Source organism: Ciconia boyciana, chromosome 7, assembly GCF_034638445.1.
Source record: "Ciconia boyciana chromosome 7, ASM3463844v1, whole genome shotgun sequence".
NCBI lineage: Eukaryota > Metazoa > Chordata > Aves > Ciconiiformes > Ciconiidae > Ciconia > Ciconia boyciana.
In genome coordinates this window covers 38,699,501-38,718,601 of record NC_132940.1, presented here as the reverse complement: position 1 = coordinate 38,718,601, position 19,101 = coordinate 38,699,501, and the positions used below count along the sequence as shown (strand labels likewise).

At 43.9% G+C, this 19,101-nt stretch overlaps 1 long non-coding RNA gene across 1 annotated transcript in view; it reads right to left on the bottom strand.

The window, feature by feature from the left end:
- Positions 1–12,513: 12,513 nt before the first annotated feature.
- LOC140654396 (uncharacterized) overlaps positions 12,514–19,101 on the bottom strand; it is an 8,366-nt gene continuing 1,778 nt past the window's right edge. Inside the window, exons 3-4 of the long non-coding RNA XR_012043416.1 lie at positions 13,258–13,375; positions 12,514–13,002 (exon numbers count right to left, since the gene is read on the bottom strand). This is a non-coding gene — a long non-coding RNA (uncharacterized lncRNA). The remainder of the gene's footprint in view (positions 13,003–13,257; positions 13,376–19,101) is intronic.

The following is a 19,101-nucleotide window of genomic DNA, read 5'->3' as shown; positions in this document are numbered from 1 at the left end:
TCCAGTCTAGAATAAGGTAGAGGAAGAGGTTGCCACTGTATATGCTCTTTCTCTAGGCTATTTTTTTCACCACATGGTCTTCTGGCATGACCCTGCAAAGCCTTGTGAATCTTCTTTAATAGCCAATATGATCATGCTATACTGATTGAAAAAAGAATTTTTAAAACTTGGATTTTTTTTTTCATTTTAGAAAAATGACGTGAGTCACAACAGAAATGAACCCTTTCAGAATTACCTTGGTGAAATATTTTGCTTTTTTTTGAAGGCAGTGAGCAGCTTACTAAAGCCATCAGTTAATTCTTCATCTTTTTGAGACCTTGAGCGAAGGCTGGATGTATTTCCAGAAGATATGCATTAGATCAACTGCAAATTATTCGCCCAGAAGTGGTGGGTCACTGGGGCAGAAACGTGGTGATTAGGGACCACCCTATCAGGTGGTCATGGTGGTTTTGTCGGGCTGTGACACCTATGGGCCTTCAAGCAGGTGAAACATTCATCACCAGCGAATAATTACCTTATCTCTCATCTTAATTTCAAATATTTCTCCATGAAATGCTGTCTGTTTACATTTCCACTCCTAAAATTTTTCTATCAGAAAATGGCACAATGTCATATTTATATTAATTGGATATTCTGGGTTTACTGCTTGCTCCATTGGCGGGGGTTGGGGAGGGGGGCATTAGAAACCACATAATATACAATATAAAATATAAAATACATGTTTGTGCACAGTGTATAATTTAATGCATGAGATACATAAGATCTTCCAGCATAGAGTGTTTTAAACAACAGCATTTTAGCCTCTAAAGCACAGCAGCAAGGGAAACATTTTCCATGCTCAGTTTCTCTGCTATTGGAACATTTGTTTTTTATTCTGAATATTTCAGCACATCTATTTACCTGGCACTATATTTAGTACCACAGTACCAAGATGGCATATATAAAGATTCAATTGCAATTCCCATCTGATGTCCCTTCCCTCTCCTTTTTACCCCCTTTTTTATGTCCGCACTCTGAATTCAGCACAAAGTTGGTGTGTTTAATTTAAAAAGAAGTAAAACGCGCCAGGAGACGCCTCAGACCACTGCAAATCACCTACTTTATAGAGGCAGTAAAATTGTGTATCGGATTAAAAGTGATGCTGATCTGAAATTTATGATAACTTTTAATGGCATTATAATTTTTTTTCCCTGTGCGCTCCATCACTGAATCGTTTGGATGCACAGTGCAGCAAGATGAAATTTGTAAGGGAAGAACATTACATAGGCAAGCACCAAGGGGGGAAAAAAGGCAGTGCAATAATGCAAGAGCCCCTTTTCAGCATGTGAAGGATGCTGCCGACGCATGCTCCACGCGGCCCGTGGGGCTGGGCTGGTCTGATCAGTCCCCATGGCACAAAGGCACCGGGGAGTGAAATATCACTCCCAACAAAAGGCAGTTACTTAGGAGAGCGCCAAGACCAAATCATGCTGGGTGTCGCTTGCAAAGGTCTAAAGTCATTTCTGTCCCTACTCTGCATGAATCAGGGCTTTTCCCTCTGCTAGGCAAAGACCACAGTGGAGACACCTGCCCTTTGGCTATATATCTACCCCAAGACCACAGGGATCTCCTGCCACTGGCACAGTTCTGCAGCATCTTCTTGCTCTGCTTAGGGCAGGTCTATGAGGATATCTCCAGCCAGCACTCAGCACCAACATAGCTTTGGTGGGCAGGGATACCAGCTGGGCCCATGGAGAAAGGCTCACCAAAAGTTCTCCGTGTAAAGCCCCAGGTTTTTAAAGCATGGCTTGATCCTGTGGTTGGTGGTAACATGGATCTGACCCCATGGCACTGGGATCCAAGGGCATTTAGGGGTGTGCAGACCCAGGAGGGCAGCACTCCACCTTGCACATGAGCAATGCACATCAGAGAGACCACTGCTGCCCTCCATCACCCATTTAGAGACAGAAAAGGGACTCTCCAAACAAGCAAGAATATGAGAGACAAGCGCCAAAGTCAACAGCTGTCAGCAGTCCGGCTGGCATCCAGCTGGAAATGTCTTGGAGCCACGCACCAAAGGATGAGGGAAATGTCAAACCATCACATTGTTACCCCAGTACCACCTACTCTCTGCCCAGCCAAGGAGAAAAGGCACTACACGGTCATGTAATTAAACACACTGTTGTGATCACACCTACAAGAAGCCACAAGCAATCCTGAAATCTGCCTTTCCCCAACTTCAACTTCGTAAAGCAACTAACGTTCTCTAACATAAACATAGACAATAATACATTAGTCACATTGAAATTAGTACAAATTGCTGAAGAAGCATATGCATACAAGTAAACAGTGAGGTTCTTTATTAACAGCTACAGAAAACTGAATCCCACTATTTCAATTTATAAATATATTTGTGTAAGAGCAAATCCACCTGTCAACAGCTTGGAGTTTCTCAGGAGAAGTATCTCTGCATTCAAGGAACCAAAATGCTGGCACTGCAGTCACTTAAGGGAGGTGCTAGGAAAACCAGCAGATACTGGAGGACAGGTTGTTCCAAGCAGACATCTGGCAAGAAGGAGAGTAACTCAGCAGGGTGAATGTGTATCGTACAGGAGGTGAAAGAACGGAAACTACAATTCCCACAAAGAAGGGAAAATTGCATTGATACTAGGTGTATGCAACCAGATGTCAGCTAAAAATCTCTTTAGGAATAGCATGGAAAGAAACCTGAATTATTTATCCACTGGCCATTTGCTTTGTAGAACATAAAGGAGAAAAAACAGTGGCTTTTCCATGCCACATCTCCCAGGAGGCAGTACATTTTGAAGCAAATGCAGAGGCAGGAATACTGCCTCAGTTTCTGCTGTGTTAAAAGAGATGGGGGTCTGGGTGCAAATTCAAGGACAGGTGAGACACCAGCTCTTTTGGAGTGGATTTAACAGCCCATGAGCTAGTGAGCCTGCTCTGCCCTGCTGCTGCATTGATTTACAGTGGGCTCTTTTGCAAAATGAATTTGCAAAAAATACCAAATTGCATTGTCCACTTGGCTCTGAGGTGATGGGCCCCCCTGGTACCTGGCATGAAGGGATGTTGGGAACCACCCTGCCTCATTCTCACAGACACCTGCTTAAATTACCATCGATGTAAAATTTTGGGATAGCAACCTGGTTTTGCCATTGCTGCCTTCAATGGTGGGTAGTGAAACTTCCATTCTCCCCCTTCTTCTCTGCTTCATTTTTTTCCTCTCCTTCCCCAAACTCTGTGATACTACTCCACAGTAAAATATTAACTGCTGTAAGTGATTGTTTTGCTGTATTATGTGAAGTCAAAAACCTTTTGAATTGTATTTTGCGGTGAACCTGCCTTTGAATCCATGCGTTTTATCATTCCACAGCAACACATATAATTTCAAACAAACAAGTGAACAAACCCGACGATAATGGCCTGAATCTCTTATCAGTCAGTTTTTACACTGGCGTAACTCCATAAACTTCAGTGGAATTAATCTTGATTTACACTGTTGGGAGAGCAGAAACAGGCACTGTAAATAGCTATATACCAATGCAAGACACTTAAAAGCAAAAGCAGTCACACCAGAATGCATGGCAGCAGACGAGGATGAAGGCATAAAAAAGCTTTCCTGCTGGTGTTAATCCATGGGCATGTGGATAAAGCCAAAGGACAGTGATGGAGAAGTTGTGCCATCCAGCCAGCACTGCAGAGACCATGGCCCACGGTGCTGCTTGTAGAGAGGTCCATTCATCATACGTGGCCCTACTGGTGGCCTGCTGGCTGACACCAAGACATGCCAAGTGGGGACACAGCCTCCTGAGGACATTGCTGCTAAGGTAGGACAGACCGTGAGGCAGCTGCTGTGGGTTTCACATAGAGGAGATGTCGACTATGGGGGTTTAGGAAGAAACCCAGGTCTGTGTGTGTTTTCTGTGGTTGCAGCTGGAGAGCTGATTTTGCCATGGAAGTTGTGACATGTCATCAGCAGAGTCCTGCACTTTCAGGCTGCCTCCACAGCTGAGCTCCTTACTGTCACTGAGGCCACTGGGAATGGGGCACCTAAAAAATCCTTTGGAGGCTCCAACATCCCCTATCAGAGGTGTGGGTTTCCACAGTCACTGGGAAGGCTGAGGAGATGTGACTGCTCACAGCTCCACCACAAGTCACACCATGGGACAGGCAATGCCATCCCCTCAAACGCCTCATGGGAAACAGCACCAGGAAACATTTAAGAAAAATGTCCCTCACAAGTGGACACAGCATCAGGTCAGATTTTTAAAACCTCTTGCTTATAGAGTGAGGACATGAGCTGACCTAAAACAGGGATCAATCGCTCAGGCAGCATCTTCTGCAAAATCTCATGACCACCCCACAGCAGATGGTAGCCATTGCCTCCCCTAAATAAATTATCTTTAACAGGGTCATTTAAAATTTGAAAACCAAACTCATCAATACAGTTTTACAGTAGCAAGCATAGGCATGTGTTCATTGTACAACAAATGTGAGGATAGCAAATGGATTGTGTTTGATGCCTGCTAATTGTCAGGGCAGGAGTCAGTGTGCAGGGCATCACTTGAGTCACTTCTCTCACCTGAGGTGGGCACAACCAATTGGCTTTGCTATGCCAGCTATTTTCAAACTCATTTACTTAAAACCATGGCAGAATACTGACAACAAGGTAATTAATTTTTCTCAGGGATAACATTATTAATTTTTACTGAGATTGCACAAGTTAGTTAGGACTTATGAAAAGTATAGAGGATAGAGAAGAGGATACTACAAGGAAGAGGTGGGATCTGCCACAAAAGAGACAAACTGAACGTGTAGCCTACATGCTCTCCCAAGCATTGCAATTGATGTGCTCCAGACACCAGCCTTGGAAAAATCCAGCAAAGAGGTCAACATGGCCATGGGGCAGCATCTGGGGTGGGAGCGATCCTCAGGCCCATGATGAGCCCCTGAGTGAGGGACCTGCAGGGAAGCTGGCACCAGGGCTGCGCCAAAGGAGGAATCTGGGCACGGAGACACCCAGGCTTGCTAGATGCAAGCTGAGCCTGGACCTGGCTGAGGAGCACTGCAGTGCTTGCAGGGGAGTCCACATGGGGCTGTCCTGGGCAGGCAGGTCTCTGAAAGTGCCCAAAGAGGCATCTCAGGTTATTTCGCTGATCCAAGAGTTTCTGTCTCTTGGGTCAGCAGTGAATGATGTGGTAAATGCCCACATTTTGAGGAGGGTGACCCCGCAGCACAGGGATACCTACACCTGCTCCTCGATAATTTTGCTTTGGCTCGTTGTGATGTGTTAGCAGATCTCTTCGCATGCTTCAGCATCCTCCCAGCTGTAAAACATTTCCCTTGTCCCACTTTTGCATTGCAAGTTTTCCATAGCAAAAAAGTATCTTGGGTTAATAAGTACAAACTGCACCTATTGGTTAAAGCTTCAAGTGCTGCTACAACACAAGAAGTCCCAGGTCCCTGTTTCCCTCCTGGGTGTTGCCACTGTGGACTGTAGCATCTCAGCTTGGCAGCTAGCCTCCACCCAACAGCAGGAAGATCAAAGGGTGGTTAAGTAGCAGCCCAGGCTTTATCCAGTTGCTCTTATCAATCTGCATAAGGAAGAGAAAACAACTTGACCATCTCTTATGGGAAATAAATTGAGTACACTTCTGTATTCGCCTACATTCTTGTTTCTTCAAGAATTAGCCCTATTGATGAGGCTCAGGTGAAGAGCTCCAGAAGCAATTAAAACGAGTGCTGCACCTTGAGGTGTACCTTGATAATATTTACGTTCTCCTCTTTTCACTATGTCTCTATCTCGCGCTAGCATCAACACGAGGTGCATTAGAGATGATGCTTCATAAAGCAAAGCTGCACTTCACACTGAGAAAGCCTTGATCCAAATGCACTTCAATTAGCAGAGTGCAGGTCCCAGGGACTCTTGGGCAAGCTGCAGCTGTAGAGATTAAGACAGAGGGATGCCTCGGAGTCAGGAAAGAGGATCCAGGGTGGAGTGTGCTCTATTTTTACATCCTCTACTCCCCATTTTGGCCACTTCCCAGTTACACCACCAAGACCACTGAGCCCAGGCAGTGCCTGGAGATCCCCTGGAAGCCCCAGGTAATGTATTCCCAGGCCTATCACATCTGTCAGAGCAGACACCAGATCTTCAATCAACGAGATCTGAGGCTTAACCTCATTTAAATGTTTCTCAACAAAGGTCAAAACTTATCTGGCTGCTGAGACCCCCCACTCTTACACCTGGAAAGGAAACATTTTGCTGTTAATTAATTCATTCAGATGAAACCAGCAAAAATGTCAATGTAACAAATTAGACACTCATTGATTATTGGCTTAAAAAAGAGTTAATTGTTCTGTTCTGGAGAAGGAGGTTAGGCAGGTCTTTAAAGTGATACACGCATGCAATACTTTATTGCACTTTAATTGTAAAAATGTGTTTAGAAATTTTCTGTGCCTCTGTTATTCCTTTTTTTGGTTGCTGCTGGTGCAGCTTTCCACTGCATAATACATTGTGTGGACCCAGCCCTGCTCCTCTTTGTTAGTACTGCTGCTGCCTGGACAGCTCGAAGGTAACACTAATGTGAAGCCATGCAGAAGCAGTCTGCTCCCTGCCATCTCCATGGGAAAAGGGCTACCAACGAGCATCATACTTGGAAAGCATCCAGAGACTGAGGAGCTGCATTTCACGGAGCAGCAAATGCTACCCACAGGCCAGCCGGCAGCCGAGTCTTGGAGGAAACAGGCTTAGCTCACTACCTCAGCTATGACCTCGCTCAGGAGAAACTGAAGGCTACCAAAGATTAACAGAAGCAGTTTATGGTCAAACATTATGGAGCTAAAGGTTCTGCAGAGACAAAAGTCCGATGAAATTACAAGAGAAGATGCCACCTGCCAGCAACGCAGAAATGTTCAAATTAATATAATGCCATCCACGGCTGAAATTCATATGCAACCCCCAAACTGGATGAACAGCATCCCCATCTCTTCCCAGCCTCGAGTTGTGACTTTGCTCATGTACAAAACAATAACAGACAGGAGGGTGTAGCAGCAGAAATAGAAAAAACAGATGTTTTAAATTTGGTGCAGGGTGCTGGGGGAATTCTTGAGGCAGGATTCAAAGGGCAATCTTAGCAACATACAATGAAGAACAATTCAAGGCAACAGCAATGACATCTGAGGACTCTTTTTAAAATCACACTGTGGTCACTGTGAGGAGCTGATTGAAACTGTGTATATTTTAATCAAAAATCTGGATTGTGGATTAAACTTTAGAAAGAAATCACATAGCAGTATTTAATTAATCAAGTCTTTAAGTGACCTAAATGAAAATACTCTGTAATGATAACTCCTTGGCTGGCTTAAGTCAGTTTGTACTGATGATATGTATTATATTTCCTATACACTGAAATAATCACAATTAGTTCCCTACCTAGAAAAGTCACTTTGCCCTAGTAAAGCACATTTAGAGCACCTCTGAAAATAAAGAGTGTGTTTAACAGCATAAGGCACAGCAATCAGCCAGTGGACAGTCTCATGGCCTGCTTGTAGCCTGGAGGTGACTAAGGCCATACAGAAGGGTTGTAACCCCAAAACAGATGTGTCCTGAGCCCAGCACACAATATGGTAAGCCACACTGTATCATCAGAAAATACATCCACATCCAAAAGCCAGTCCTCATATTGTCAAGAGAGCTCTTTCACTAAATTCTCACTGTTTTGAATATAACCAAGCATCTGTGGGAATAGGAAATTTTGCATTTACCCAGAGAGCAAAGGTTGAGCCTTCACAAGAAGAAAGTTGGCACACAACTGTGTACGGGGGCATCTCCATCACCTTCCTCTGAGAGAGAGGTCCTGCGCTAGTTGCTGCTGACAGTCGCCAACAGGTCAGGCAGCCCCAGGGTCCCCCTCCTGCCCACCCACTTTTTTGTGCAGTCACACACTATTGTACTGTCTCAGCGCATGTAGCTCATACACTGTAGCTCACAAAATGCATCTCATTTCGCTGTCTCCAGTGGTTATCTTTTGATATCTCTTATTTTTACCTGGCTTTTAATAAACCAATAACATGTTTGCTTTCTTTGATGGCACTAGGAGAAAACAGCAAAAATTTCTCCTATCATTTCCAGACCCCTCTGAAAAAGAGCATGACTACAGTCTAGTTTAACTACAGCAGGCATGTCCTAGGGTAACAAGGATACGAGGAAACACATGCTTTACAACCAAGTTTAAAAAAAAAAGAAAAAGAAAGGCTACATTCAATGGCAGAAAAAATTGATTTAACCACATAAAATATTACAAGCAAAAATCAGAGGTTAGAAGTAGAGTTGAAATGCAAACCATTACCTCCATTATCCAAAACAGGCTGTTTATTTTCAGCTAGAAACTGTAGAAATGACTTGGCTTAATCGTAATTAAAACCTTTTGGTATCTTTAGAGCACCAGAAGCGTTCCACGCAAAGGTAGCAGGGCCGTGAGGCAGAGGATATGCTACGACTTAGAACAAGGACATCTTGGGTTGCAAGGAGAACAAAACAAAACCCTGACGAATATGATATTAGGCTAAGAACAATTCCAGCTGTGGCAAGAAAAGAGGGTTGGTAATTGAATTTGTAAAAGGCCATACAGCAAAACTAGAGCTAAACTATTTGCAACATATATTAGCTGAAAGAGGCATTTCAAGTGAGAAAGGATCATCTGTTGGAGAAGGCGCAAAAGCCGTCTGAGCTTAGTGCCTGCTTTTGCCTCAGAGCTGGCATCAAACAACTCCCTTTTTCTCCCTGGGACTGCGCTGCCTACCTGTGAACAAGAGTAAAGCTGGTCCCTGCTCCCGGGCTTTTACTGGGTGGTATTGACATACACATAGATGTCAATTTCCTCCCTGAAGAGCCTGTGCCTCTTGCAATGGACCTGTTGCGATCAATAAAGGTGCAAGATAACAATATAGGAGATCTTGTTGAGTTACAGGTGCCTCTGCAACCCCCAGTCCCTCCACCAAGGTAGCAATGGGAGAAGTTCTTGTAAATGCTTACGAACATCTTCCCATTTCTGAAATAAACTCTTCAAGCAACTGCGTTGCTGAGAGAATTGCTGAAGGCAGTCTCTGTGAGAGCAGAAAACCTGCATGGAAGGGTCAGGAGCTTTATTTTGCACTTATACAATCTAAAATGCAGGCACACGTCTCCAGATGAACTGATCTCTACCATATTACAGAAACCTGATCTTGAACACCAGAGTCTCAGCAGCCACAACCCAGCCGATCTCCCCACGGCATCAGCTAAAGCTCAGAAACAGAGAACATTCCATCGAAACCTCCATCCATGTCCACACCACCATGCAGCCTGGTGATGCACTTCTGGAGTGCTCCTGAGTGACTTGGGACCATGCATAGCTTTTTGGCACCATACCCAGTGTCCCCTCCCTGGTAGCTCCCATGATGACATGCTGCCACCTGCAACCTTGCTGCAAGGGTTTGCCTGTGCAACAAAACAGTGCCAGAAAGAGGTGAAAAATAGCAAGAAATGGGTATGCTGAAGACAGATTCCAGAGCTGTGTGTTCTCTTCTTGCACCATGGTCAAGCCCCACATCCATGCAGATATTTTGGCTGGGCCATACTACTTCCTCACCTGCAGCAGGGTAAATCAAGCAGAATCCCTCAGGAGCCTAGAAATTGTGGGAAGGAGGCATGGATGTCCCTCGACAAACTTCTTATTTAAAAAGACAAAGGAAAATGAATGAGCACAAGAATTTAGCAATAGCTGGAGCAGGTGAGCATGGATTTAGGCTGAGATGCATCACTCTTTGAGTTTGAAAAGTGTGTGTCTTACCTGTTCTAGGCAGCATTTTCTTCCAGTGTCAAAGGCAAGAGACAAGCCCCTCTGATCAGCAACTCTACCCAACAAGGCACATGCAAAGGAGACAGGAGGTGCACAATGTGGCTCGCACTAATGTAATGTACTCCAAAGAAGTCGTCTTCACCTTGTCCTTCAGTATATGGTCCCTCTAACCTGGTCTGGATGATACAAGGCATTCAGGAAAAACATAAGTATGCCAGCTGCATCTGCACATTAAACCAAGAATAAAGCTTCAGCTGGGGCTGTATCCAATTCTTTGGCACATCAAGGATGGGAAAGGATGCACGGATGGCTTGTTCACTAACCCACGCTCTCCCTGCCAGAGAGCTGTGCCAGAAGTTATCAAGAAAGCTGCAAAATGAAAGCATGATATGCTGTGGTAGTTATGTGTGCTTGGATATATATATTTTTTTTACAAGTGCTGTGCCTTTTAGTAAATATTCTTTAGCATCTATGTTGTCCCATTGCAGCACAGTTATCTGTAAAAATGATCGCCTCATCCTTATTAACTCTATCAGTGCCACAGATGGCCATCCCCTGGTCAGCTGCAAGAGGGCTGAAAATAGCTATGAGGTTTGGAGGGACCAAGGAGACCATCTGGCAGTGGTGTGAGAGAAAGTTTAGTGGCATCAGTGAGTAATCTGTGTCTTTTCAAGGGCTGCAATTCTAACATCACTCAGCAATTGCTCAAAGTAGGTTTTTGCACCTAAAGCAAAGAAAAAAGTTTCTTCAAATCCCTCCAAAAGACAGACATCTTTCGGATGCGCCACCCACTCCTGACCAGCATCTATCATTGTCCCCTATACCAATTACACAGGTAACAAAACATTTGTAAGGAGCTTTGAAAACTCCTTCCCCTGCATATTAATTGTCATCTCTTTGAATAAACACACAAACCTGTTGACTGGAGGTGTGTAAATATTTACAGGGCGTGCCCAAGGAGGGTCAGAAACCAATATATCACCTGAAGGAAGAATATATGCTCAGCAACCGTAAAGACCTGATCTCGCATTTGCCCTGAGCAATTACAGTTAAGTAACTGCAATACGAGCACATATTTAAGTACTTATGCAAGGAAAAGGGGCTGATGACCTCGATTATATTTGCATTGTGTTTCCTGTTGTTAGCACTTCCTTGGCGGAATTACTGCAATACATCTTGGACTCCAATTTCATCTGCCAGCTCCACGAGACTGCAGCCAGCCTTTGGAGAGGTCAAAAAATGCTTAAAAGTTGAGCTGTATTTCCTCTTCTCCTGTCCTGTCTCAGCAGCCGCTCATGTCTCCGTAGTGCTGTTTCGAAGAGATCAGCAGAAGCAAATTTGCCCCAAAGCTCCTCTGAAACTCAGGCATCATCTGCAGCAGATGGACAACCGCAGCTTCAGCTGACTGGCTCATGACCTGCTCTGTCAAATTGCTACACTGAAACAACACATTTCAGAATAGCTTGATTGCTATTATTTAATAAAAAAGAGGGCTTATAACTTTCTCTTGCAAACAAAGCTGCAAAAACTTCACAGTTATAGCTGGAGGGGGAACATTTTGTGTTTTGCAGACAACTATAAATCTGGATATTTGCATATGATTTTTTCACCTGAGGACTCCATGCAGGTACACACCCAAAAAAATGTTAAATGCCATAGGTGAAAGATTGAGAAGTTGTTAAATGCTATAACTAGGGTGTTTGTTTTCTTATGCCAAAGTCTGGAGAGAAGGTCCCCAATTATGTACCATTTCCATGGTATTTCACCTGTTTCATTCAGCACACAGGATGCCTAGGTTGGGAATGGCACACAGGATGCCTAGGTTGGGTTTGCAGATAGTGTGTTCAGCCTCTTTGTAGTTCATTTCCAATGCATAAATTCTTCCCCTTCTGCCTGGAGAACATTCTCCATGGTCTTGGGTTGTCTTCACAGAGCTGTGCCCCAGTGCACAGTGGATAGAGAAGGGGATTCCATGGGCCCCTCCAAAAGACCTTTGTGTGATTCTCTGTTCCTTGCCACCAAGCAAAGGTTTGTCTTGCTTTAATTTGAATGGAAAGCTAAAAAAAAATCAAGTTTTGTCTTGGTCGGTTGGGGCACCCATTCAGACAGTGCTGTATCCTGCATCCAAAGATCAGGGTGACTCAAGGTGGGAGGTAAGAAGCGTTCAACTCCCCAGCTCCTCCTCTGCTTCGCAGCAGACCACATCCCTTGTCACTCCACAATGCACCTCCTTTCCCAGCGTGGGAACAACCGCTTAGAGAACTCTGTCCTGAAACGTGCGTCCAGCCTCGCGGGAAATTAACATTCCCAATTTTCTCATTAACGCAAAACGTTCTTCTGCCAGCTCCACCAGAGCAGCACACATCTCTCAGATGGCCAGCTGCAATATGGAAATCTCCAGATGCCAGGAGATAAGAACAGCCAGACCTGCTCAGAACAGCACCAGTGTCCGGTACCAGTGTCACTGTCCACCCACAGATGCCAGAAGGAGATGCAGAAAAACCCAGAACAGGCTGCTGTGGAATAAGCTTCCTTAAGTCCTGGAATGTGGAGGTTTATACCTTTTGTAATGGCTTTCTTCTTTATAACATAACTGGAGAACTTAGTTGCAGCAATATCTTGGGGCAATGAATTCCCTAAGCTATATATGAATTGCTCACAAAAGTGTCTTTTTGTCAGTTTCAGGTCTGTTGCCTTTCAAGTTTATTCAGTGTCCCTTTGAATGAGACACTGTTGTAATTGTCTAAAAATAAATTTGATTGCCTGCTTGACCTTCTTTATGCCATTTATTACAGTAATTTCATTTTCTATTCATTCTCTCCTGGGAAAAAACAGAGACTATATTGTAAGTCTAGCCACACTTGGAAGGATTTGTATTGCCTGTCTCTAAGCCTTTGTTGTTTCCTTGTTTCATTTTGGATGTGGCACAACCAGAACTTCACACCAGCTTCAAGGTGGGAGCCCACACTCAGCAATGGCAGTGTCAGCTTCGTCACGATTTATGGCTTTTTTTAAAAACAAGTCATAGTTTCTTGCTCCTTCTTGTCATCAGGAAAGGAAGAGAGAATAAAGAAGAGGGCATTACAGTGATCCTGTACCAGTCCTGCATTGTGAGTGATGGTGCAGATCTGCTCCTATTTCACAAGGTCCCACAGAAGATCTGGAAAAGATACAGAGAAGGGTAACACTGTCATGGAAAGGTCTGAGAAGCACAGCTTCTGTGCTTAAAATTATTACACAGATGACCTGCAAAATTGGTTAGTGGTCTGCTGAGTCAGGAAGACTTGGTCAGAAGAAAATGAATAGATCAATAACCCTTCTCCAGTGCCAGAGCTTGGGCATAGGCACTGAAGCTGAGGATCAGCAGGCTCAGCACAGCTACAACACCAGCTTTCCCTCCCTCCATGGACATTACCTTCCACTTGTTGATCCCAACATCATTCACCAGGATGGTGTCCAGTTCCCCTGTTCTGTTGGGTCTTCTGAAGGTCAGTGATGTCCAGAGCCAATTGTCCTACTTAACTATGGGATACCTGCAAAGTCAAATACTGATGAAGATCAATCCTACTGCAGCATCCTACTCTACACTAACAGTGAGTGTCAATCACTTCTTCCAACCTTGAAGTCCATTTCTAAACAACAGTGGATCTTTATCCATCACTGTAGGATATCTTAGCCACCTGTTTGACTCCAGGTTTCATATACTTAAAGACTTCTGCTTGGAGCTGCCTCATTTTCCTTCATGCTAACTGGTTTCCCTTGTATTTTTCAAGGAGTGTTGCTTGGTCCTGCTTTTGGACACTATTTTGACCTATCTGTTGACACCAATTTCAGCCTTGCTGGGTAGCCATTCTCAGCAGCACACTTTGAGTAGTTTAAAGCTCAGTATGACTGTGCCCATCCCACCATACAGACAACTGTGCATTCCAGTAGCCCTGCTGCTGAGTTCTGCCACGTTCATCTCAGCCGCACCCACAAGGAGTTCATGTTATAAACATTGTGCTGAGCACAACTGTGTTATCATCACTGTGTTCACTGAATCACTCACAAGCTGTTTCCAAAGCTGGCCCCGTTTTGTTGTTTTGCTATTTTCCACCCAGACACAATATTTCTTCCTGGTCGTGGATGGGTTGGTAATGAATGGTATGAAATAGCAATGAATAACCAGGCTTCTGCAGGGGGGATATGGGATGGGACGCAGTCCAGGACCTGCCGAAGTGCTTCCCCGATTATTCGAAGGGGTCTCTGTTCAATGACAGGCACAAAGCCCTTCCTCTACGCTGGATGCATTCTCCCTGCAGTGCTGGGAGCTTTTGCCAGCCTGAGAAATGAGAGACTGGGACTCAAAAGAAGTAATCTTTTAAAACATAAATGGCCAAGCTGATTTACTTCCAAATACGCAACAACAAAAAAATTGCTGTTGGGCAGAGACCTCGTTGGCCAAGTTTCAACAGAGCAAAATTTTACAGCAAAGTTATAACGACTTTAAATACCATTGTTGGTTTATAAAGGAAAAGGTGGCAGACTGTTAGCTAAGACTGCTCTTCCAAGTGATGCGTTACCATGATGCATACTCCATGTATGTGATAAGTTGAAGATCCACATGATAAATTTTGTATTCATGTGATAAACCACATAAAACAATCCTTAGCCACTTCCCCCATGATTTTCCCAGATCTAGGACATTTCCAGAATTTCCTCTAGTAGTTCACTCCCCTCAGCCAGTCACCTCACTTCAAAGCAGTCTGCCAAAGCCACTTCTGCTGCCTCCCCAGGCTGTGAAATTCCCTTCCCAAAGGAACCACAAGTAGAGGAGTAACAACAGTCCTGAACTGCCCAGAGCCTAAAGAAATGATCTCTGATAAATAGCAAAAAAAGAATGCTTAGATTATGGACAAAAGACCATATCCCAGGGAAGCCAAACTTGAATGTAGTATTGATGAATGGGTGCATAAAGTCCTAATATTAGCAATAACAGTGGGACATTTCAATGAATTTTGAAAAATGTGTGTTACTACTGGCTCCTCCTTGGACATGCTGGAAATGTAGGCTAACCTAATCAGGTTTGCAGAAGAGAGCACAGATTTAGGTGTCAGTGTTAAACGACCCTTCTGAGGTGTCTGGAAAGTGTTAAGTTTAGCCACTGTTTTCTGAAAAATCCCTTTTGGGGGTTTCACATGGGGACCCCAGAACAAAGCCAACCCCAGTCTCTTCAGCAAATCTTGGCCAGGACAACCACATCCAATGGGGCGTGGGATGCAGAAAAAGAGATCTGATTATGTTTGCATGGACTAGCTTCAGCCCTCTCTTACATTGCTTTTCTGCTGTGTTTTGTATGTCCCTTGCAAGCTAAGCTATACACTGGTTTTGTAACAGGGAGCTGGGCTTGTGAGTGGTTTGGATGGAGCTTCTCATATCGTCCAAGCATGACCAGAGTGAGGCAGGGCTCGAAGTGTGGCCCCCAAGCATGATGAAGCTGATGAAGAAGAGCCACCAGGCCTTTTCTTCTCCCCGGGGCCTGAGCCTGGCCGGGTAGCAGCATGGCAGCATGTGCATGTTTCAGAGATGCTGCTGGGGTGCAGCATCCGATGGCCTCATTCTGGAAGTTCATAGGGAAGCTGAGAAAGCTGTTGCAAGCCTCATGCTTAGTTTGCATTCATTTCCTTCCCAAACTCTCATTACCCGAAAGAGAAAGAGAGAGAGAGAGAGTGAGTGCATTCAAGTGGAAATGGTTGGAGTGCACTTAGAGGAATTTAGCCAAAAGGAAAAGGATAGATGATGGTGGCTTTTTAAAATTTTTTTTATTCTCTAAAAAAAAAAAATCCTCTAGAACTTAAAACTGTTTTAATCAGCTGAAAAACATACGTGGGCTTTACAGCTCTGAGACAGCTTGCACAGGCTCTGATAAATGCCTATCGCTCATTTGCATACGCTAACAGCTACACTTTAATCAGCCTCCTAATCCCTGATGATATTAATGAATTTTTTTTATGCTCTCTCTCTCTCTTCTCCCCCTCCGTTTTTTTTTTTTTTTTTTAGTATCATGTTTGCTAATTCAAAACCGATCAGCGGCTTCTGTGTGCCTTTTTTTATGCAGGAAATAATGGGTGAGCTTGGTACTCCTGTTATCCTGCTCTCACAAATAATTAAGACTACAAAGGGTACAAATCAGTCTGAATGCACGGCACAAAGGCTCAAGCTATGCAAAGGTCTTTTTCTCTCTCTCTTCTCTCTCTCTTTCTCTCTTTTCATTTATTCTCTTCTTCTGACAAGAGGTGGCTTAGAAAGATACTTACCAAAGCAATGAACTGGTCACTCCCAAAAAGCAAGAATTTCCCAGCCATTTTAAATGCTCGTGATACATGTACGGACTTTTTTTTTTATGTTTGCTCACTCTGTTATTTGATGCATCCTGCTTTTGGGCGAGGAGGTTGCCTGCTGGAAAAATCTTCCACTGAAATGTTTTACCTTTGTTTTGATGGTTCTGCTTTTCTCCTCGGGAGGGCTTGGCATGGGAGGATGCCACAGATTTTGAGGGAGGGAGAGCTTGAAAGGTCTTTCTTGCATATGTGGTCACAGGGAAAAGGAGCAGCAGAACAAATGAATCCATTTGGTGTGAAAAACTGACTGCATGAGCCCAAATGCAGGAGAATTTATCCAGCTTCAGAGCAGATCAGAGGCTCTAGGTGTGTTCTGGTGTTAACCCAGGCTCCAGGCTATTCAGAGACCTCATGTGAACTCCCAGCCCATTACGCAATTTTCCCCTGCTGTGGCCAGCATCAACAGATAGATCCAGCTGCTTCAGTCATGCAGACCCTTCCCTTCTCCTGTCCACCCTTGGGTGCAGCCATGAAACTTCAAGGTGGAGTTTGTGTGAGACCCACTGCAAGTCACCTCTACAACTCCACCAGAATGACTGACCTCCAAGAGATCCTCCATTTGGAACACCTTCTCACCCTGAAATTAAATCAGGTATAAAACTAGTATTTCTGAAGCCTCCTGGATTCTGCAGAGAGCGTGAAACACATTGCTCCACAGACCAACAGGCAGCCAATAAAAGTGTTACAGACTGTGATTAATTTGTGTAGAAATGGATTGATGGACATACAGAGACCAACATGGTGGACCAACCAAGGAAGACTCCCAGAAATATGCTTTCTCAACGCATTTGGTGACAAAGAGAGGGACCCAAGTCATGTCACTGGCCATGACATTGACATTGAAAACTACTGCTATAGTTCCATAAAAATTATGCACCATATGAAGTCACACTGACACTGAAAAAGAAAACAACAGCTGAATCTGAGTGAGTGACAAAACAAGACATACCAAGTGCATACAGAAACTAACAAACTTGGTCAACGGAAAACAGTCACTTTTGTTAAAACAAGCAAAATAAGGATTTGAATAAACTGAAAAAACTTGGTGCGACATCTAAAGGAAGCCTGCAGGCATGTTTGAAGTGTGCAAGTCTAGACTTCCAAATCCAAGAGGATTTTCGTATTAGGAAGCTGGGTAAGGTTGATGGAAAAGATGCATACTTTTGTTCAATAATTCTTTTGGGAGATGCAAGCAAACATCTCTGCAGGGTAATCTCAGCACTAACATGTTGTGCTCAGATCTCAGAGGATTAAGATGAGACTGAAACACCAGCAGATGATCTGATGTTTAGGATGACCACGAACATTGACAACACAAAAATGCTTGTGTTCTCTAGTAGTGCTTTTGCAGTTAGTCAGATGAGGGCAGATGAATTAAGGCAGGTAGAAGTATTCAGTAGCAAAGGAGCTTGCCAGCTCCAGGAAAAGCTCAGACCATTGTTGAAAACCTCTGACCAGGAGGCTTTTTGGGAATTCATGAGACCATCAGTACTGGCTTTCCTGGTAATAATATTAGTATTGCAGCAATGACAGAAGATTACTCACTGGCCAAGACCCCTTGTGCAAGGCTTGGCACAAATGCTGAATGTAATGATCTCTCCATGAAAAGAGGTCCAAGTAAACTAATATCTTTTTTTCACACAGTGAAGAGGCACTTGCAGATAGTCCAGAACAGCCCAAAGATAACTGAAAATAGAATAAGGTTTGGTGTAAAGAGAAACTATCAGAGAAGCATCAATATTGGAACATTCTGAGGTCAACAGGGAGCTTAAGACCCAAGTTGATGCAAGGTCATTTTGGTCGTGGCTGTCTTGCAAGATGATATCTGAGCCACTGGCTAAAACATACCTAAAGCTATGCTCGCACTAAAACCAGAATACTGGCAATTGTTTTAGATCATTAGTATTTTCATGAATATGTTTATGGGAAGAATTCAATCAAGGTAGAAAGAGACCATAAAGCACTAGGAGCCACAGAGCAAAATCCATTGTACAATGAGCCACCTGGACTTCAGAAAAATGTAATGAAATTGCAAAAGTACTCATTAAATGTGAAATACAGGCCCAGTAAGGAGCTTAGCAGATATGCTTTCAAGAACACCTATAAATAATGAAAGCAATGAACTGCAGGAAGAGGAGTTTGAAGTAAATATGAGTCAAGTACTACCCATGTCTGAAATGAAATTTGACAAGTTCAGACAAGTAACACAAAATGACCCAAGTTGACAACAGTTTGGGGAAAGTAATTCTACATGGATGACCAAAGAAAACATCAAGCCAGTGTTGAGCATAAAAACTTACTGGGACTAGAGATATGAAATTGCTGCAGTTGATGGGATTGTGCACAAAGAACATCCTGTCATAATACAATATCAGCACAAGGTCAGAAATGCTAAGTGTTTCTCAGAAGCAGAATCCTATAGGGTACCGTGGAAAGAAAAGAGCTGTGAGGGCCCCAGGTCTGAACGCCATCGTGAAAAGGAAATCTGATGTCTTCAATATAGACGGGCACGAGGCTGATGCAAAAGAGTCTCTGACATGACCGGAGGATGTGATTAGAGTGGATCCACACTTGGTCTAGCTCTCTATGACAGGAAATATGAAGTCTCAGCTAAGATCCTCAAGTCCATCTTCAACTGGCATGTAACTGACCAAGAAACACATTGCAGATGCACATTTTCTGCTTTTGGGATTGTGGATGACTCAAAGTGAAGCACGACTCATGTTCTAGTGACATGAGAGGCAAGGTGTTCATTGACATCAGTGGGAGCAAGACAGTGCCCTCAAGTTCCCAAAATATGTGAAAGATCTCCTCATTATGGGTAGATGCTTTCAGCACAATTAAACTCAATGGAGAAGAGGAATTGTGCCCAAATAAGG